Raw genomic sequence first — 23,753 nt, forward strand, 5'->3', positions numbered from 1 at the left:
GGCTTTGCTACTTTAAAATTCGCTTTCTAAATCACATCTGCAAAAAATAAATTATATACAACACACCCACTCAGAAAAGCCACTGTTAGCAATTAGGAAATTTGTGAGTCAAAGCAATGTTGCTTTTCAAATGGATGTTGTTAATTAAACATTAAAACCCTGGTATTTTGAAAATAATAGCATATCTTCTACTTACCCGACAAAGGCATGTAATGTGGTGTTGCTTTTATAGTAAAATTAATTATAGGCAACTGGATTAAATCTAATTTCTGTTTGAGTGCTAGGGTTCGCATCCACACAAGTCAGAGTATGCATCTACAGCACATAGTCATTTAAGGTTATGTTAATTCTTGGACCCGGCTAATCTTGGTTTTATAAACTACTATAATTCTGGAAATTAGATATTATAAGATCATATTGGAATAGTAATTTCATAATATTCCTTAAATTCTGTGTGTAACTTATTATGCTAATTATGATTTTCATTATAGTAATTAGTGCTTTAAAATATTATTTTTTGCTTGATATAGAAACACAAGTTTAACTGATGTAAGGTTATCCTTGAGTTCTAAAACTGCTAATATTTGAACATAATTAAATGTTATACAGATATAACTGATATGCTTTTTTATTGAGAGATGTTTTATGCTTTCCTAACAGTTAAAAATTTATTGTAATTTCTTATTTAATACTTGAAAAACATCAAATCTGAAATTCCCCTACAAATATAATGTTCTAACTAAAAAGACAAGAAATCTCAAATGTGCATAAACAAAAAAACTGCAATTAGTGGAAAGATGGGATGGAGAAGAGATAACCAATGACTACTAAGGTGCAATTAGACAGACATGAGAAGGTCTGGTATGCCCTTTCAAGTAGAGTAACCATAGATACAACAGTGTATTACACATTTCATAAAACTATAGGAAAGAATTTTAAATTTTTCATAAAGAAAGGATATGGGTGTGAGGACATAGATAGGTTTAACTTGGCTGACATGTTGCAAAATGTGTATGTGTTTTGAAACTTCAAAAGGCACTCAGTATGTACAGTTTTTATATTTTAAGTCATTAAAAATAAATGTAATTTAAAGCAGAAATAGGACTACAACTTAAAGAATATGTGATATTTACTGAGATAATTATTTCATTTACTGGTATTTTTGGTAAATACTGAATATTTTGATAAATAGACATATTGAGCCCAAAGATGAAAAAAATCATTATAACTCAATTTTGCTTAAAATATAATCAGAAACAGATACTTCTAGGTTCTCCATCAGCAGTGAAAGTAGAAGTTCATGGATGGTGTTCTGGATACCCAGAGGAAAGACATTAACCCAAGCTAAAATCTAGGAGCTAACTTCTGGAAATGATAGCCTTGAGTCTAAAGAATTGTCTCAGTGACTAGAGTGACTATAAACTAGTAAATGTGTTCAAGATAGAAGCCATAATAAGCAAGGTCTGTGGTGTATACAGAAATGGTAGGCAGTTATGTGTAACTTAACAGAAACACTGGGCTAAGCAGCTAAAGCTGAGGCTGAGAGGTAAATGGAAACCAGGCCATGGAGAATCTTTCTGGACTGAAGTCAGTTGGAATGAAAGTATAGAAGTACTCTATGAAGGGAAGTTATAAAAGAACAATTAATACTCAGTCACCTGACTACTGGATGAATATGAGATGAAAAAGAGAAGGTTTATGCTGTTTTCCAAATTCCTTACTTGCATTCCTGGGTAGATGGTAGTGCCATTAATGTCTATCAAATGCACAGAGAAGGAGCAAGTTGAGAAAGAAGGATGTGGAATGTGTCTGATTTACTATATCTTAATGTTTCCTTGCTTCTATATGATATCTGCATAGTATTACTTTAAAGACTTATTTAATGAAGGACATATTATGGCATTTTCAATTTTAAGATGATTATTTACCATTGTAAAAATAAATATCATTGTACCAGTAAGGATTTTAAGATCAAACAAGACAACTTACATACTTTCTGAAGAAAAAAAACTACACACAATGGATGTTTCCTAAAGAATAATTAAATATTTCTGGATAATATCACAGTAATCATGTGAAAATTATAACTGGCAATAGAGAACTCCTTGATAAAGCTATGCGGTCTATCACATCCGGTTTATGCTGACCTAATATTTTGTGTACTTTGTCTATAAATTAGAAACTCACCTTTAAAATCAGAATTTCTAAAGAATTAAGGGCGACTTGTTAGGCATTATCATTCAGAACACAGCATAAAGAGACCTATGTTCTACTGCTTTTTCTGGACTTTATAGTATACTAAATACATCTGATTCAAAACCTAATCCCCCTGCTGTCTACCTCGTAGCTTCTGCCATGTGACAAATTGGCTATATTGTTTTTATTCAATATATTGTGGACCATGTCTGTTATCCTATAAAGTGAAGTTCAATGAGAGATTCATATACTCTGTTGATTACATGGTCGACTTTCTAATGTTTTTATTTTTATTTTTTGGTTTTCCAAGGTAGGGTCTTGCTATAGCTCAGGCTGACCTGGAATTCACTGTGTAGTTTCAGGGTGGCCTTGAACTCACAGAGATCCTCTTACCTCTGCCTCCCAAGTGCTGGCATTAAAGGCATGCACCACCATGCCTGGCTTTTTTTTTTTTAATATTTTTTTAGGCAAACCAACAGACAGGATTTTTTTTTTTTTAAGAATGTGTGTGGTGGGGGAGAACTGAGAAAAAGAGAGAGAGAGAGAGAGAGAGAGAGAGAGAGGGAGAGAGAGAGAGGGAGAGAGAGGAGAGGAAGACAGAGAGAGAGAATTGGCATGCCAGGGCCTCCAATAACTATAATCAAACTCAAGACACGTGCTTCACCTTGTGCGCATGTGCGACCTTGGCTCTTTGTCACCTTACACATCTGGCTTATGTGGGACCTAGAAAGTCAAACATGGGTCCTTAGGCATTGCAGGCAAGTGCCTTAACTGCTAAGCCATCTCTCCAATCCTAAAAACATTTTTTTAAATTTACTTAAGAGACAGACTGATGGAGAGAGAGTACTGGCTTATCGATGCTTCCTGCCGTTTAAGCAAATTCCAGACTCATGTGATACTTTGTTCATCTGGTTTTACATAGGTGCTGGGGAATCTAACCTGGGCCATCAAACTCTGCAAGTAAGCACCTACAACCACTGAGCAATCTCTCATGACACTTAATTTTTCTTTATTTTATGTGCATATGTGTGATGGTCGGGGCGGGCAGAGGCTCTTGATGCTGCAAAAGAATACCAGATGCTTGTGTCACTTTTTGCATCTAGCTTATGTGGAAATTGAACCTGGGCTAGAAGGCCCTTCCAATAAGTGGCTTTTACCACTGAGCCTTCTTCCTAGCCCCACTGTCTAACTTTTTAACAAAATAAAGCTTTACTAATATTTCATGTATGAATTCACACTAATATCTTCATTTAGTCTGTATATTAGCTGGTCAGATGTATTAACTGCCTTTCTGGAGATGTTTGCCAGTTTTAAATAAATCAACAATCAGAAAATGGACAAGTGACTTAAATAGACTCCTGCAATGAAACTTCATCTGGCCAAGCTCTCATCAGCTTCTGACAAGAAAAGTACACTGGTGGGCTGGAGAGATTGCTTAGTGGTTAAGGCACTTGCCTACAAAAACAAAAGACTCAGGTTCAATTCCCCAGGACCCACATAAACCAGATGCACAAAGGAGCACATGCCTCTGGAGTTTGTTAACAGTGGCTAGAGGATCTCTTGTGCCCATTCTCTCTCTCTGCCTATTTCTCTCTCTCTAATAAATAAGTAAATAAAATATTTTAAAAAACATATTTTTTAAAAAAGAAAAGCACAGTGGCATTTTGAGATTCAACAAGTAGTTCACTGAAACATCTGTTATCAACACAATAAAATCAACATGATGGCAAAAAAGTCCAGTCAGTAAAGTGCGTTCTTCAGAAGCATAAAGACCATAAGCATAAATTCAATACCTTGTATACATATAGATGCCTAGTAGTTGTACATGGTTTCTGGAGAGTGAACTCAGATCTTCATGCTTGCAGGGCAAGCCCTTTACCAGCTGATATATTTCCCCAGACTGTGCCTATCCTTCTTAATACTATTTCTTTGAGGAACATTAATACCATAGCTGTAAGCCACAGCTACTGTGAATTCATGAGTGTAAAGGCATGTCATATGAAAAACCATAGCAATTTGAAGCCCTTCTCCTTACTTTCAAACAGGTGTTCTGTTTGTGGCTGAGCATGCTGTAGTTACTTATTCTTGGAAATTTTTACACATGTTAAAATGCAGAAAACACAAATTTACCTCAAGCAAGTTAAATGAACCATTCACTTCATTATTTGTGGTGTGGCCATCACAACCATTCATGTCTACAATTTTTTTTTTTGTCTTGCAAAACTGAAACTATAGTCCTTGAACACTCATCTCCTATTCACTCTTCTTTTCAGCCCTTAGCATTGACCAGTCTACTTTCTTTTCTATGCATTTGACTCTTCTGATTCATCACCCATATTGCATCATGTTTCAAAATTCACTTTCTTTCTAAGGGTGAACAATGTAAAATTACATTTTGTTTATCTATTCATTTGTCAATAGTTACATGAATATTATTCCTGTAAAAATGAGTCTATATATATCATGGTCTGGTTCTTGCTTTCAACTCTTTTTAAATATAAAATATTTTATTTATTTATGATAGAGAGAGAGAGAGAGAGAGAGAGAGAGAGAGAGAGAGAGGAAGAGATTGAGAATGGATGCACCAGGGCCTCTAGCCACTGAAAATAAATTCCATACACATGCACCACCTTGTTGCGTCTGGCTTATGTGGGTCCTGGGGAATCAAACCTGGGTCCTTTGGTTTTGCAGGCAAGTGCCTTAACCAATTAGCCAACTCTCCAACCCTCAACTCTTGAAAATACATTCAGATTGGGGTTGCTATATCATATAGAAATTGTATTTTTTCAAGTTTTGAGAAATTTTCATACTGTTTTACATAACAGCAACACAAGTTTGCCTTTCCACCAGCTGTATACATGGGTTCTGATTTCTTCACATTCTTACCAACACAGTATTTTATAGCCATTCTAACACATATGAGACTTATATCTCATTGATTTGATTTTCATTCTCCATGTAAGTAGTGCTGTTAAACATGTTTCCATATACTTATTGATTATTTGTATGATGTCTTTGGGGAAATGTATGAGTCCTTTGTCCTCCTCTTTGGGAAAGAGGTTGTTGTTGCTATTGAGTTGGAAAAACTCCTTTTTTAAAAATTAAAATACATAACCTGTTTTGCAGACTATTGTTAGTTATATTTGTGTTAAAACATGTAATATAACACATAACTTAGTATTTATCTAAATTCTATCAGAGTATAAATTTCTAGAAGAGGATATATAAATATATAAATATATATATATATATATATATATATATTCATTAAAAATATTTTTTTTACTGATTTACTTGAGAGAGCGAGGTATATAGAGAGAGAAAGGACACACCAGGGCTACTAGTGACTGCAAATTAACTCTAAAAGCATTTGCAACCTTGTGCATCTTGCTTTACATGAGCACTGGGAACCAAACCTAGGTCCTTGGGCTTCTCAGACAAGCACCTTAGCCACTAAGCCATCTCTCCAGTCCCTATATTCATATTTTAATATTCCTGGTAGCTAAGCTATTTAATGTTAAGAATCTACCAAATGTTCAATATTTGTCTGAATTAATGAATGAATGAACAAGTGAATGAAAATTAATGAATAATACTTCAGTTAATCTATTATACAAAAGATAAAACTGTGCTTCTGGATGTCCAGCTTTTACAGTGAGGTGTTTTATTATGGTTGTTTGCTTTGGGAGCGATTTTTAATTATTTATTTATTTATTTATTTGAGAGCGACAGACACAGAGAGAAAGACAGGTAGAGGGAGAGAGAGAGAATGGGCGCGCCAGGGCTTCCAGCCTCTGCAAACGAGCTCCAGACGCGTGCGCCCCCTTGTGCATCTGGCTAACGTGGGACCTGAGGAACCGAGCCTCGAACCGGGGTCCTTAGGCTTCACAGGCAAGCGCTTAACCGCTAAGGCATCTCTCCAGCCCTGGGAGCGATTTTTGAGAGAGTCTCATTCTATAGTCCTGGATAGTAATCCTCCTGCCTCAGCCTGCTGAGTACAAGGATTATAGGCATGCACCACAATGGCCAGCTATACTAAAGTTTTAAAAGCTCTTAAATGACCATATATTAAATATTTGTCATCCTCTTGCAATTAGTGTCTTATTGTGATTGCATATGCAAAGGATAAATACAGCTTTGAAGGCCCTTTATAAAGAACTATATATTGTGTCTGCAAGTGCAAATTTCCTGCATTCTCTTTCTAAGTATAAAAATTATTGTGAAAAATCATTGGTTTGCTAGAAAATTCTCATGACATTTTATTCATTACCTTAAGTCACAAATTGGGCTCACTTGGATGATCCAAAAGTCTAATCTCCCTATGTTATGGCCCATAATATTAGTATTAGTGACATCTGCAAAGGGACTTTTGACATATCATGTGACATATTGACACAGTCCATGGAATAGTGTTTGGATGTCTTTGGGAGATCGTGCTGCCTACCAATAGTGGATGAAAATGGAGAACTTTAGACATGGTTTGTAAGTTATTATATCTTGTGTATGTTCTTGGAGGTAATGAAAATAGAAACAAAAGTTAAATTTCATCTTCTAACTTTTGCACACACTTTAAGATTTAATCTTTAAGCTTTTTCTAATAAAAAGTCAGAATATCATTTACCAGGCATTAAAAATAGAATTAGTAGTGGCATGAAATTTTCATTAAATTTTTGCAACTTGAGGTATATACATTGTCACCTCTATTTCACACATCAAAAGTTCTATGGTACACAGATGCAACTCCCCAACGTGTCCCTTTGATGTGGCCCTGCTACCATTAGCGATATGCTGTTTATAATTAGCTCTTTTCATATCACTAGAGAGAAAACTTTCTTTCAAAATGAAAATTCCCCAAGATAAGGCTTTAAACATAGGCTTTAATTAATATAATTTTAAAATGTACATAGCCAAGAGGAATTGTTCATGGTAATAATCAGTAATTGCCTACTTACTGTAAATAACTGTACCAAAAGAGCATAATTATGAGCCAAGAAACACATACAAGGTAAAGAAGTCTTTAATTTTATTAAAACCAAATGCTTTAAGGACTTTTAAATATCAGAGTAAAGACAGAAATGTGATATTAAGATTGAGAGCATTATAAATGATGTTCCCATGCACTATGAATGGTACATGGAGCTGACAGATACGTTTTATTCATTTGAGTTACCTATTAGATCAGCTTCCAAAGAGGCATCTGCAGTTGCTCGTTGGAAATTTAATAAAACTGTAAATAAGTAGTGAAACTATGAGTAGTGAGTATGAATAACTTCTTCTTCCAATGAATGGAGAAAAGTAGGATTGTTGGTTCATTGCCCCCAAGGGCTTTGGAATCTGTTTTGTATTAAAGACTGAATGAAAAAAACTAAAGCAAAATCTAACGTCTCTGATGCTGATCTAAATAGAAAGATTCTTCCAACTTTTTATTCCAAATTGAAGCATTATTTTTAACAAACAATGTTGTTTATTACCATGTAAAATTTTAATATACCATTATTAAGTAAATATTTTTTGAACTTTTACTACTTAATCTGATAGTATTAACTCCTCTTTGTATAATATGTATGTTTTCATGGGAGAGATGGATGTTTAACAAAAAAATTAAGGTATAGGAAGTCAAAATTACAAAGTTTGCTTTGACAGAAAATGTTGGTTTATCACAGAAGGTACTGACCTAGTTTCCTCCATCTTCCTATACACAAACTCAAATGACCTTTTTATTTCAATTCACCTGTTTAGTTCCTCAATTTGTATACTGTGTGTATATGATGTTGAGAAGTAATAAACTGTAGTCTACCCTAGAAATATGTTCAGAATTGAAATGTTGAGAAAGTGGACTCTAACATACACTAGTATTTAAGTTTAGGAATAACATAATAATACAATCTCTGAGGTTTTAGAGTGGCTTTATTTTGCATTTGTTTTGTTTTAGTGTGGGAGGAAGTCATTTCTTTTTACTAGAAGTCTTGTGATTGCTAAGAAAATAAGAGTGAGATAAGAATTTTTAAGGAAATAAATTGTAAGTCAACATGTAGTGCAGCAGTATAAGAAAGAATTAGGACTGGCAATGTGGTTCAGTGAATAAAGGACTTGCTGTTCAAACATGAGGACCTGAGTTCAGATTTCAATTACTAGCATAAAAAAGCTGGGAATATCTAGGCAATCCCAGCACTTGGGAGGCAGAGGTAGGAGGATGGTCCTATGTTTGAGACCACTCTGAGACTACAGACTAATTTCCAGGTCAGCTTAGTCTAGAACAAGACCTTACCTTGAAAAACCAAAAACGAAAACAACAACAACAACAAAAAGACATCTGGGAATGGTGTCACCTATCTGTAATCCCAGGGCTGGAGAGGTGGGTGCAGGAAAATCACCAGGGAGAAAAACAACATAGGAAGATACCCATTGTCTACCTGTGACATTCACATGCACACACATGCATGTAGACCCACATACATGTGAACATGTACCTGTATATCACATGTACCTATACACAAAAATACACATACAAAAAATAATATAAAGGCACAAGGAAGGAGAAATAACCACAGAATACGTTAGAGAAGACCACCAGGGGGCTGTGCCATAACTGAAATATAAAGACATTTTCACTTTAATGCCAAATCCCCCTTTTACAAAGGACATATGTTGCCAAAGAAAAACAATGCCCACTTACTGCCTATTATCTTCCTTCCAGCCCCATTGATATGTTAAGTGCCTTATTCCCTTATTCCTTTTCCTCTCACTCCATTTCTACCCACAGTCCACTTATCCTGGGAGTAGAGCTCCTCTGTTGAAGGACAATAACCAAAGATTTCTGATTCTTTTACCAGACTAGTTTCTCTTCACTGAACCAGACAGATGTAAAATTCTTATTGGAGACCCCAACTTGATAAAGCCCTATTTTAGTATTATTAAAATAAAAAATAGCACAAAAGAGTTTTAAGATTAATCTCAGAGTAATGTATATTTATTTGCTTTATTTCATTGGACAGTTTTTTCCCGAAAATAAAGACAATTCAATTATTTTATATAAATTAAAGGACCTGTACCTTGAAAGGAAAGTTATTAATTAAAGTTAATAATCAATGAGAAATATTCATCCCAAGTAATGAAATGCATGTAAGTACACATTTAAGTATCCACTTGTGGCTTCTTTTCCTGTCTTCCATTCAAATCTCACCAAAAGAACAAACATAATGAATGGATTCCCTAAGCATTTGTCCTGTATTATACTGAAATGAAAAACCAGAAACAATGTAGGAACTTTCTCCAACTGGATTGTATCCTTGTCCACCTGACATCATTCTACTACACAGCAGTACTGGCCTGGCTGCAGATGAAAACAAGCATGTTTATATTCTCTCAGGCTTTAATCCTGGTGCTTTCTGCTTTTAGTTAGTTAATAGTATCTCCATATCCATGGAGAAGAATGGTCAGCCTTTTTATACCTAATGAAGGAAATATATATGAACAGTATTTTTCTTTATGGAGGAAAAAATGAAACATGAATAATCAAATGTCAGCCATATGATTTCTACTGGTTTTCTCAGTACTTTGATACTCTACAGAAATTAAGCACGGTTTTGAATTTGTAACCCAGAGAGAGAAATGGCATGTTGCAGTCAGGTTTGCATTTCTAACAGAAATCACCCCACCAAGAGCATCTTCTGGGGGAAAAAAAATGGCTTATTTTGGCTTAAAGACTCAAGGGAAAGCTCCATGATGGCAGGGAAAGTGATGGCATGATCAGAGGGCGGATATCACTTCCTGGCAAACGTCAGGTGGACAATAGCAACAAGAGTGTGCCAAATATTGACAAGGGTTAACTGGCTATAATGCTCATAAGCCCACCCACAACAATACACCGCCTCCAAGAGGCTTTAATTCCCAAATCTCTATCAGCTGGGAACCTAGAATTCAGAACATCTAAGTTTATGGGGGTACCTGAATCAAACAATCACATTCCTCCCCTGGCTCCCACAAACTGATAACCATACGTGATATAAAATGCAATGCATCCAGTCCATCTATAAAAGTCCCCCCCCACACGCACTTTTTTTTTGATTTTCGAGGTAGGGTCTCACTCTAGCTCAGGCTGACCTGGAATTCACTAGGTAGTCTCAGGGTGGCCTCGCACTCACAGAGATCCTCCTACCTTTGCCTTCTGAGTGCTGAGATTAATGGCATGCACCACCATGCCTGGCTCTAAAAGTCCCCATATATTTTAATCAATCCTAATGATGTTCAAACATCCTCATAATCGTTTCTAGAGTTCCAATTCCTCCCCTCCGACTAGGCTACTCACAGTCCTGGAAAACTTCATCCCTGGGCTGACAGCTCTCCTTAGCTGCCCTCTTGTGGTCCCAGCATCACTGCAACCCATGGTTCATTCTCACAGCTCCATTGGGTCTCCATGCAGGCATCCAGCAAACTGCTACAAACTGCCCATGGCCATTTCCAAAACACAAGATCATGTTAAAATTCAAAAACCCTCTCTTTCCTGCATTTCTTTTATCCCATAATGCCAGGTAGGGTGCCAATTTGTTAATCCATGGGGCAATAAAGAAGACTGTGAAGAATAGCACACTTCTTGAGCATTCAGGCCCCTTCAAAGGAGTGCATTCTTCCTGCTGTCCCAATGCAGGTCAGTTGGTCCAATCTCAAAGGTTGTAATCTCTCACATAATTGCAGATGAACAGATAGAAGTTTTGGCCCAAAGATTTCATTTTTTCTGTGCCATATCCCTCTGCTCACACCAGTCTATTTCTCTCTCTCTCTCTTTTTTTTTTTTGTTAGTTTTGTACTCAGTTTATACAGTCAAGTTTGGTACCATTGTTAGCCTCCTCTCTGTCCTCCCCCCTCCACAGACACCCTCCTCATTGGGGAATATGAGTCCATTTCTATGCAATGCAATCCTGTACAAAGTCTCAGGACAGGTACATAACAGCAAGCCTCTCACTCAGCCTGCTTCTAACCCAGTGTAGACAAAGCTCTTTCTCACTCTCACAAGCCAAACCTCACAGTCCATAGTTCCTACTACATTCAGGTCTTTCAACTCTGAACAGAATAGTCAAATCAAGCTGTACTTATATCACTGCACAGTATCTCTTAGGTCAAGGTTTCAAATCCTTCCACATTCCTCTTGAAAATCAGCTCCAAAAGGTCAAAGCTACACAGTCAAGTGTCCAGCAGCAACCCAACTTGTGGTACCAACTTTACTGTTGCAGTCAGGTTTGTATTGCTGGAAGAAATCACCCAACCAAAAGCATATTTTGTGGAAAAGGGGGTTTATTTTGGCTTACAGACTCGAGGGGAAATTCCACAATGGCAAGGGAAAACAATGCCTTGAGCAGAGACTGTAAATCATCTCCTGCTCAATATCATGTGGACAATAGCAACGAGTGTGTGCCAAACTCTGGCAAGGGGAAACTGGCTATATACCCATAAGCCTGCTGCCCCCCAACAGTACATTGCTTCCAAGAGGATTTTATTCCCAAATCTCCATCAGTTAGGAACCTAGCATTCAGAACACCTAAGTTTATGGGAACACCTGAATCAAACTACCACACAGCACATGGCTTTATGTGGTCCTATTTTGTCTGTGGTGGTTTGGTTCAGATATCCCCATAAAATCATGTGTTTTAAATGCTTGGTCCCAAGTTGGTATGTTTCTGGAGGTAGCCTTGCCAGAGTTTGGCTCACTTTCCTGCTACTTTGTCCACTTGATATGGGGAAGGAGGTGATGTTCAGCCTCTCTACTCATGCCATTCTTTCCCCTGCCATTATGAAGTTGCCCCTCAAGACTACAAGCCAAAATAAAAACCTTCTTCCCACCAGCTGCTCTTAGTCAGGTAATTTATCCCAGCAAGGATAAGGTAACTACTCAGTAATTATAACAGAAAATTGCTACCAGTAGAGAAGCCTGACTATGTGGCTTTTGGCCTAGTAGAACTGATTTATGAGAGGAATGTGGAAAATTTTGAAATACTGGCCTAAGTGATGCCTTACAGTTCTATACGCAGTGTTTGATAGACCATTGTGGTCACAGTTCAAAGATCTAAAGGCAGAAAGAACCATGGACTGTGCATGCTTAGCTTATGAGAGAAAATAAAATGCTTTTTCAGGACTGGGGTAGAGGCAGTTTGTTTGAGAGTCTTGCTGCAAGTCAAGAGAATTTGAGCAGAGTTGAATTTTTTAAAAATGTACTGGTGTGAGCAGAAGGATATGGTGCTGACAGAAATGAAGTTTCAGGCTGGAGACAACACCTGTTCAGCTGCATCTGCCTGCACTGCCCATGTGGTACAGACTGGTAAAGGTTACACCTCATAAATTTATTGGATGAATTGGGAATATCGGTACACATGGGCATACTAAAATCATATCAGGAAAACAAGCCCAAGAACTCATCCAGACACACGAGACCAAGGAAAAGATGTAGCTGCTCCTTTGGGCCCCCCAAAAAAATGGACATGTAAGAAACACAACATGGATGATGGCCCACACACACCTATTATCTAATCACTTGTGTGTGCATTAAGAAACTCCTGACTATTCCAAGGGTTTCAGCTCAGCTCATTCCCTGCTGTTGACACAGTCTGTTCAATTGCTCTCTGCCTGTTCCCCTCATCTGGTCCTGCTGTTTGGACCTGCCATCTTTTGTCAGTCTGTTCATGTGGACTAGGTCCTGCCATTCACTTTGCCTCACTCCTGCAGCTCGCCATGCCCCGTGCAGCTTGCCGTCCCCCGCACTCTGAGTCCACAGCCAGCAGCCATCACACGCTGTAGCTTCCTTAGCTTCTTCTGCAGCTGGCTTTGCTTTGTCATCTCAGTGGTGCAGAGACTTGCATTTCCTCCCCGAGCTCTGACCTCTCAGTCCACTTGGAAACTCTCTGCCTCCTATGACCTTCTGTAGGCATCCTATAACCCACAGATATAAAGAGAGATAAAGAGATTGATAAACATATGGATATTGACATATAGAAATAGATACTATTAAGTAATTGGCTTTTATATTTGCTTCATTATTAATTTATTATGTGACCTTGAAAAACACCTAACTTTTAAAAATTTATTTTTTATTGACAATTTCCATAATTATAGACAATATGCCATGGGTCCTTCCCTCCCCCCACTTTCCCTTTTGCAACTCACACCAGTACATTTTTAAAAAATTCAACTCTGCTCCTTCCCTTTCTTAATCAATCTCTTTTCTTTTTAATTCAGTTTTACATACATAAAACGTTCCCACCACTTGTTTTATTCCACTAAGAAAAATAACTCAAGTTTTAAGACACGTGGTTAACTCATTTAAGTGCCAATGAAGCAGAATATTGTTAATCAAAATAAATTGTACTTGGACATATTATATTCGATTAGCTCATAGGAAAAAGCTATATACACATGTCTGTTGGCCTTCCATATCTCAATATTCATTCATTTAATATTCATTCATTAGCACTTCCTTCTGCATGTCAAAGAAGCATACCAATTGTAGTTAGTAAATGTCTTTAAAAGTTGCTATCGTGGACTGGAGTGGTTATCAGTGGTTATGGCAAGGTGCTTGTCTGGAAAGCTTAATGACTGAGTTTGGCTCTCCAGCACCCTCATAAAGTCAGGTACATGCATCTGGAGTTGGTTTGCAGTGGCTAGAGGCTCTGGCACACCCATTTTCTCTCTCTTTCTCTCTTACCTTCTCTGTCTTTCTCTCTACTTGCAATAAATAAATGTTTTTTAAGTTGCTTATGAAGGGGGGAGATGGATCAGTGGTTAAAAGCACCTGTTTACAAAACCTGTTGGCCAGGGTTAAACTCCCCAGCACCCACCTAACCAGAAGCAAAGTGGCCAATGCATCTGTGATCCCAGTGCACACTTGTGACAATAGGAAGAAGATCCAGGAGGCTGAGGTTCATGGACCAGCTGCTCTGAAATTCATTTGCACTCTAGAGTTTCATTTGCAGCATCAAGAGACCCTGTCTTGGAAAATGTAGGGCACAGACATATTGAGGTTGTCCTGTGACCTCCACATGTGGGACACCATGGCGTGCGCGTACACGCACACACACAAAATGATGGTAATGCTGTTGTCACCTTCTCATTGCTGGGATAAAGTACCCTATCAAAAGCAGCTTAATAAGAGTTTGTAAGCTTATGAACAGTTTCTAACTTTTACTTTGTCAATTGAGATGAAGTGCTACTGAAAAATTTCATAATGTAAGTTACTAGAAAAAAATTAAATGCTTATAGGTGAGCCCTTCAAATTAGTGATGTAGACAAACAAGAAGAATCATACATTGGATGCTTAGATATGAAATTTCCTGCTAGTTTCAAATAATCTTGAAAGGAGAAGGAGAGTACCAAAATAAAGAGTAATTCTCTCATTTAACTGCACCAAATGGCTCAGTGTTAACCCATAGTTTTGATAAGATCTGAGACAAAATTATTTTATGTCTCTGTGTCAATGACCACAAGGGATCTAAAACTAGCAAAACAATAGCTCATATTAATCAATGAAATCTAAGCTATGTGTCTTCTATTAATTAAGAAAAGACTCAGTTTTTACTTGATAAAATCAGATATGGGAGTTTGTGTGATCATTAATTAATGTAAAAAATGTTCTCCTTTACAATTGATTTAATGCCTATTTTATTAATTTTTTAAGGTTTATAGAGATTTTATTACATTAAGAGAAGGAAACAGGAGAGAGTATGAAGAGCTTATGCCCATGAGAAGGAAGGAGGTAGTAAAGCCCTATTTTTAGTTAGTTAAATCACTGAAGTTAAGTGGTGCCACTGTAAAAATATAACATAATAGCAAATTAGTACCAAAGCTATATATCTAATGATTATATGCCTATTATGTAAAAAATTGTCATTGCCTTTTTATTTTTCATCCATCCAACGTGCTGCCTTTTCTATATTTTTTTATTTATAAATCCAGTGTCTTGGAGGGTGTGCGTGCATGTGTGTGTGTGATGTATGCACCCTACAGCAGGCATGAGGAAGCTAAAGGAGAATGTCAAATATCTTCCTCTTTTACATTTCTGTGATGTTTCCTTGAGATGAACAAGGAGATGCCATTTTCTGACAGGATGGCTGACCAGCAAACCCAAGTGATATTTCTGTTTCCATCTCCCACAGAACTGGAGTTTAGGTGGGAATAGCTGCACCCAGTGTTTTGCGTGAGTGCTGGGATCAAACGTTGCCAGTATCAGGCTGTCAAAGGCACTCATGCTTGTATGGCAAATGCTCTTATACAGTGAGTCATCTTCCCAGCCCCTGCTTGTATTTTAAAGATCAAAATGATGCTATAAGAATTTTTTAGAAATTACTAACTTATCTAGCTCTCTGTCTGATCTTATCTACATGAATGACTCCTGTTATATAAGCACATGGGCCTTGTACGAAGTCCAGTGCACACTCTACATACTCTGTTACAATTTCATTTTGTTTTCACCTAAGATGTATTTTACATGCTGAAATATTATCAAATATAGCTGTCAGAATTCTAAAAGTACTTTCCTATTGAAAAGATTTAACTTAATGATCTATTGGAAAACATTTAGTCTTTTTTTTAAAAAAAAATTTTATTTATTTATTTGAGAGTGACAGACAGAGAGAGAAAGATGCAGAGAGAGAGAGAGGAGAGCGGCGCGCCAGGGCTTCCAGCCACTGCAAACAAACTCCAGACGCTTGCGCCCCCTTGTGCATCTGACTAACGTGGGTCCTGGGGAGTCGATCCTTGAACCGGGGTCCTTAGGTTTCACAGGCAAGTGCTCAACCACTAAGCCATCTCTCTAGCCCACATTTAGTCTTTTTCCATACAATTTTACAGTGAATATACTGAGAATTGTGTGTGTGTGTGTGTGTGTGTGTGTGTGTGTGTGTGTTGTATCTGGAGGATCATCTCTGTGAGTAGAGCATACAGGATCATGTGTGTGTGTGTGTGTGTGTGTGTGGTGTCCTGGATGGTTGTATCTGTAAGTAGAACAACATAACTAACTGAAAGAGCATGCTCACTTGAATTTTGAAGAACATTAAAAATTAGCCTCTGAAAGTAGAATTTCAATTAAATGTTTTCCCCATGAGAATATTGAAATTCATTTTGATCACTCTTGGCCATACTACTGTTAAATTTTTTATCTTGAAGTCTAGTTAAAATTCTCATTTTCATTTTATTGGGCAATATTTTAAAGAGAAGAATATTTCTACATGTATTGATTAGTCAATCATTTTTGTTCTTTTTCCTTTAGACTGTTTAACTGGTTCTGTGTCATATGTGGTAATGACTTCTTTCCAAAACTATAAAAATATTACTATACTTTCTCCTTATACACTTACAGAGTGTTTATGAATTTGGAACTTCTTTTGTAGATGGTGAAAAGCATCTAAATTTTTGTAGATGGACAGCTAGTTGGACTGAGATGTTTCATTTGATAACTCGAACTTCATTTGTTGATGTAGGATTCTATATTTATAAATTGCCCATAATTTTGCCATTTCTGGATTTTCAGTTGTTTCCCATCAACACTGTTAAGACAGTACCACAGTATTTCAATTACTAATCTAGCTTTATAATTCATTTTTCTGACTCATTTGGATTTTTATTATTTATCTTCAAAATTTTATGATCCAGGGTGTGGTTGAGGGAGTAAAGGGACATCAACCTTTAGCCTCTCAATGAACATGTGTGCCCACACACATGCCAACATGCATACACTTGTACACACACATCACATACACATGTAAAAATTATCTTAAGTAATCTCACGTATTTTAGTTTGTGATGAATGTAAAGTTAAAATTTCAGGGCTGAAGAGATGGCTTAGCGGTTAAGCGCTTGCTTGTGAAGCCTAAGGACCCCGGTTTGAGGCTCGATTCCCCAGGACCCATGTTAGCCAGTGCAGAAGGGGGCGCACATGTCTGGAGTTCATTTGCAGTGGCTGGATGCCCTGGCGCACCCGTTCTTTCTCTATCTCTCTTTCTCTCTCTGTTGCTCTCAAATAAATAAAAAAAAAACAATTTTTTTTTTAAAAAAAGGACTCACTTAAAAAAATTTCATTGAAGGGATTTACTCTAACTTAAGGAGAATTGGTATGTCTGTAAACAAGTGTCTGTAATTATAGAGCCCAGTCCTGTATCTTTGGAATATTGATTCTTTCCATTCAGAATCATGCTCTGTTTTCTTTGATTCAATACTTCTTTTGTTTCTTTCAGTAAATATTATAGTTTTTCATTATATATCTCCTGGACATAATATTAATATTACACCTAATTACTCGGTATCTTATGCTGATATTATAATTTTACCTATAATATTTTTACTGCTTATATTAGGTATATATGGAGTTACTGCTTTTAGTATTGTTTTAAATTTTCTCTTATAGCACCATGTTGAGTTCTGGTTGTTTTTTCTTGTTTGTTTGTTTTTTGTTTTTCAAGGTAGTGTCTCACTCTAGCTCAGGCTCACCTGGAATTTACTATGCAGTCTCAGGGTGGCCTCGATCTCATGGCGATCCTCCTACCTCTGTCTCCCCAGCGCTGGGATTAAAGGCATGTGCTACCACACCCAGCACTGTGATTGGTTTTAATACTGCTTGTCTCATTAATTCTACAAGTTCTTTCTCTCTCTGAATTTTCTAAATATTCCATCAGCTCTTCTGAAAATAATGACTTTCTTCTTTCAAATGTACTTTCAAGATGCATTTGCTCAGATCCATCATGGACTAATTGGAGCAGTAACTTGAAATATGTTCAGAAAGGGTATTATATTTATTTTCTGCTCCTCCAGAGAATGAGTCAGTCTGACCTGCTACATTTTAAAAGGAGGAAGAAGAATCAGCATGTTTTCACCCAATCACAAATCATCAATATATAAGTCATGCTGTCAAGTGAAAGAGTAAATTTAACTTCCATTTGTATCATATTCTCTGTCATTTTTTGAAGTACCAACTTTAATCTATGATTTATTGCTTTTTAAGGTCATCACAGTATTTAATGCATTAATATGACATTGGGTCTTTTGCCAACCCAAGATCTATTTCCAGCTATCAATATTTTCAAAGACTTGAGAAGGAAAAAAATAATGTTTTAACATAGAGACAAGAACAAGGGCAAAGCTAATTAGAAGTACATGGTCACTCTTCCCATTAGGTGTTTTACTTAATAAGATGAGCAAGACAGGGCGTCATGGAAAAAGAAAACCTTTTTCACCTGAAGCAACACTTCTCAAAATATATGACACAATAATAGGCTTTTGGATGCCACTAGCTGTTAAGCATAAAAGTAGAATTTCATGGTCAAATAACTATAGGTGGAAATTCGGAATAAGCCATTTTTGGGCTGGAGAAGAGCTCAGTCCATAAAGTCTTTGACTTGCAGTCATGGGGACCTTTGTTCCATCCATACTCAGTACTCATGTAAAAGTTCCAGCCATGGTGGCAAGCACCTGTAGAGGCATAGAGGTAGTCACTAGGGCTTACTGGTCAGCCATCTCACCTAATCGGCAAGCTCTGGACCAATAAGACATTCTATATCAGAATAAAAATTTTAAAAGTTGGTCATTGCTTCTGAGCAATAACAACCAAAGCTATTCTCTGGCCTTCACAAGAACACACACTTGTACATGCATGCACCCTCACAGTAAACCTACACACATAGACACACTTAACACATATATCAAATAACACATTGTCATCTTTCTTTAAATTTCAGGACTTCATAAAGTCCTATTATATTTGTATTTAAGTCTTGTGACTCTCTAGAGTCTTGAGAAAATAGAGTGTATTCCCCTAACTAATTTTTAATTTATTTTTATTACTTATTAACATACTTAGTATGTGAACAACACATACTAATACCATCCTTTTCCTCATCCCTACCACTTTTTTGAAGGGGCTCTCCTTGTTGGGGGTGCAGGTAATCTCCATGGGTTTTGTGGGCTGTGCATTGTGAAGGCAGCAGTCAGTTATGGGTGACAGGCAGTGCCTCTGTGCATAATGTCCCACCTTGTGGCTTTAACAATCTTTCTGCCCCCTTTTCCACAAAGATCCCTGAGCCATGGTGGGTGTGTTTTAAGTCTACTTCAGTGATAGGCTCTTAGGGAGCCTCTGGATCTTTAGTTTGGTAGGTGTTGAGTGTCCTCAGTGTCTGTCTTCTTCACCTTGTACTGACTGTCAGGTTCACCAAGAAAGCACACTTGTTCATCTCCCCAGTCCCTCTGGTTTCATCTGGGGCCTGTGCTGAAGTTTGGTGGGTTGTTTATCTCTTCTGGAACTGCTGTCTTCTGAGAAAGTGAAGCAGATTCTCCAACGGAGAGTGAAGTCAGTCCAGATTAAATGGGATGCATATTATTAAATTAAGGAGGATTTAATGGGTGTGTTCCCTTTTATAGCCCAAGATTAATGGAAGCTTGATATTGGAGAGCAAAGTCATTGTCTAGATATTATTCTGACTTGTTTCCTAGTTCCAGATATGGTTTCCTTTCCAATGAGCAGATCTGTTAGCCAATCCAAGAGCAGTTGGTTACCCACCATAGCTGTGTGCCACAACTGCACTTGTGTGAGCATCACATCAGGTTGTTTTCTTCTGAGTAGCTTAGACCTTGAGTTGCTCAGGCAGATGTTGGCCACTTTCCCCCAATAGCTAATGTAGCACATTTCAGCACTAGATGAGCTAACTGAACTCATTCTTATCAAATAGCCCTTTATCTGATAATCATATAATAGACTTTAATATTTTTAAACTGTATAAGAAAACACATACACTTCTTTGGTTTAGCCCAGCTCCAAAGGGTTGCCTCACCTGCCAATCTTGCTGCAGGCTTGCAGCAAAGCCTTAAGTGCATGAGTGTTTTGGACAGGCTTAAGATATAAACCATTGCATCCAAAAAATGAAATCACAGCATGAATTTTTAAGAAAAGATAGAGTTAAGGAGTCAACAAAAAAACCTTCATGTGGCTTAATTCTACATTCTAAAGTATTACTTTTTGTCACTGCAAGCTATGAGACAGTTATACTTCTTATAGCTAACTGGGAAACAAATACTTGCAGGTAGGTCAGGAAGGCCTTGAGTCAGCTGCAGCTCTGTTTGCAGTAGTTTCATACTACATATCCCATGTTTAATCAAACTTTACTACTGAGTCCATTAAAGATGCTATCATTAATGTAAATTTTGGAGAAAAATTTGTCCTAGGGTAACATATAAAATTCCATGATATTGTAATTTCCATGATTTTTCTTTCAAAAATTAATTTTATATAGTTGGAGTGGCATAAAATCCTAGCACTCAGGAAGCTGAAGTAGAAAGATCACTGTGAGTTTAAAGCCTTCCTGGGATACAGTGTGAGTTTGAGGACAGTCTAGGCTAGCGTGAGACTCTGCCTCAAAAAAAATTTTTTTAATCAGTATGTATTTGAGAGGTTGCTATTATTATGGCATTCAACCCATAAAGGCAAAACCAGGTGTGTTTGAAAATACTGTCACCTCATTAATAAATGTGTGAAATTACAATGAAAATAATTTGTTTTTCAGCACTAATCTTCCTGCAACATTTTTGTAATATAATTCTATGTTTCAGTATTACCTATTTATTTACATATTTTATTCCTCCATAAAAGTTAATGAGGCACACTGAGAAGCTGGCTCAGTCCATAAAGCATTTGCCACACAAGCATAAGGACCTGAGCTTAGATCTCCAAAGCCATATAAAAGCTGAAGCATAGTGGTGTGTACTGTAGTTCCAGGCCTGTGAGGGAAGCAGATGGAAAGCTGCTGGAACCTCCTAGCTAGCTCATATAGCCAAATTTGTGAGCTCTGCATTCATAAGAGACCTCTTGCCAAAAATAAGGTGGAGAGCTAGAGAGATGGTTCAGTGGTCAAGAGCAATGTTGTACAAGCAAGAAGGCCTGAGGAAGTCTGAGACAGCCACAATTTGAAGCTGAAGACCCCATGTGAAAACAGCTGGTTCTAGTCAAGAGCTTCTGGCCATCCAATCATGTGGGTGAGTGGAGACTGGAGAATCACCAGGACTCCCAAAATGGCAAGCTCTAGAGTCTGTAGGAGTCTCCAAAGCAAGGAAAAATAGGGGGTGAGTGATGGAAGGGAAACACCTAATGTTTTTCTCCAGCATCCCTTGGCAAGCACGCAGGGTACTATACCACACACATCACCACCACCACCACACATACTGCATACAAAATAAACAAATAAACAAACATAGTAAATCAATAAATAGATAAATGAAAATAAGGTGGAGAATGATTGAGGATTACACTAATGCCAACATCTGTCCTCCAAATGTCCATATGTACCCATACATATCTGCATACACATATGCTATCATTGTAAAAATATTGAAGATCACAAACTACAGTGACTAAGAAGTGTATTTTCTTGTAAGCCACTTGCATGTTTTTATATGATTGATCTTATTCTGTACATATTGCTCATAATATTATGACATAAATATTCTTATCACATACATTTTAGCTATAAACATTTCTGTCATATAAATATGCTATAATTTAAATGCCATTATAATTCTCTTAGAAACCATTTTACTGTGTAAAATATAATTTCTTTCAACAACAATATTAAAATATAAGTGATATAGCACACAATTTACTAAAAGTGTGTAACCCAGTGGTTTGCATGTATTTAAAAACATATGTAGCCATCATCACAATTTTAGTACTATTTTTACAACTTCACAAAGGGACTCCCTTCATTTATACTGGCAGGAGGACCTGGCATGCCTGTATTCTCTCTCCATGTCTCTCTGTCTGACTTTCTCTCTGACTGTATCTCAAATAAATACATTAAAATTTTCTATAGAAAAATTTTCCATTTATTTCTCCTTCACCCCTCAACAATTACTAGTCTAATCATCGTGTCTATAGATTTTCCTGTTCTGGGCTTTTGCATAGATGGCAGTCTTTTCTGACTGATGTCTTTCACTTAGCATAAATTTTCAGGATTTACCCATGCTGTTCTATGTTTTGGTACTTCATTTTGGTGGCTAAGTAATATTCCCTTGTGTAGATAATCTATATTTCCATTAATTAACACTTTTCTTATTTTGATCTTTTAGCTTTATGAATGGTGCTGGAATAATCTTTCATGTACAAATGTTTATACATGTATTATGTTTTCACTGTGTGAGTGGGATTGCAGGATGATATGGTAACTATATTTGGTAATTTGGGAAAATGCTATACCCTGAGAAGCATGTGAGAGTTCAGGTCTCCCCACATCTTACCCTCTACCAATTTTAAATAGTAAGCTATGTGTTGTTTTATTATGACACTTTAAATTTTCTTTATACTTTGTGGACACAAATATCTAATCAGATAAGTGATTTGCAAGTATTTTTCCTAATTTATAAAAGGTTGCCTTTCATTTATTGGGGTTCTATGAAGAAATTTAACTTTTATCATTAGTTTTTTAATAGTTTTCAGAGTACAACTTTTGCACATCTTTGGCTAATGTATTCTAAGTATTTCTTCCTTGGTGGTCTTTTAGACTTCTTACTGATTTCATTAGGGAGGCCAGTGGAGCTCCTGTTATTTGTGTTGGGAGCTCATTGGCATAATACATACTGATATTGTGTACTTATTTTGCCAAAGATCTTGATTTAGGATTAATCAATTGAGGACTTGTTATTTTAAAATGAGTTTTGAATTCACTGAGATAAATATTTTGCACCTTTAAATGATGCCCTTTCTAAGAGTAAATATAAAAGTACCCATTATATCCAGGCTACTGAACCTAACTTAGTACAGACAAGTTCATTGCTTTGCTTTTTAGGGTAGTAAGTTAAATTTAACATTCGTTCTGTATCACCAGTAAGTTAACAAACTTGAAACAGCTGTATGATTTTCAGAATTCTTAAAAAAAATTTCTGCTTACATGTTAGCATAGCACATTTCCTTCATCTCTGTGTCTTTAAAAACTATAAACTTGCAGCTGGAGGGATTATTCAGTGGTTAAGGTGCCTGCCTGAAAAGTGTAAGTACCTGGGTTGGATTCCCCAGTACCTGCGTAAAGCCAGAAGTACAAGGTGGCACATGTGTCTGGAGTTCATTTGCAGTGGCTAGAGGCATTGGTGTGCCCATTTTTCATTCATTCTCTCCCTCTCTCCCTCCCTTCCTCTCTCTCTCCCTCTCTCTCTCTCTCTCTCTCTCTCTTAAATATAATATAATATTTTTAAAGTATAAACTAATGAAAAGTAAGTTACTGGACCATTTGCCAAAAATTCTAGCTTATTCTTTAAAAGATAGTCAAAGAGTAAGTGAAGAAGATTGTGATTTTGTTCATGGTATTTTATTATAGGTTCCCAAAACCTCTAACCTTCTGTAAAGAGTGGTATAAAGGCAGAATGTTGTTTGTTGATTTGTTTTGTTCACAGGAGTTGAGAATATACATACATTCATGATAGAGCACTTGCTTAGCATGTGAGGTTCTGTCTTCAGCACACAAAGTAAAATAGTACTGGGAGAGTTCGGAAAGATCTTAATAATTTCAAAAACATATACTCTGTCTTTCTCATCTGATGGGAAC

General features: G+C 36.8%; 1 protein-coding gene across 49 annotated transcripts in view; it reads left to right on the forward strand.

Moving 5' to 3' along the window:
* Rims2 (regulating synaptic membrane exocytosis 2) overlaps positions 1-23,753 on the forward strand; it is a 544,765-nt gene that overhangs the window by 456,740 nt on the left and 64,272 nt on the right. The window lies entirely within an intron of this gene.

Source organism: Jaculus jaculus, chromosome 2, assembly GCF_020740685.1.
Source record: "Jaculus jaculus isolate mJacJac1 chromosome 2, mJacJac1.mat.Y.cur, whole genome shotgun sequence".
Classification (NCBI taxonomy): Eukaryota; Metazoa; Chordata; class Mammalia; order Rodentia; family Dipodidae; genus Jaculus; species Jaculus jaculus.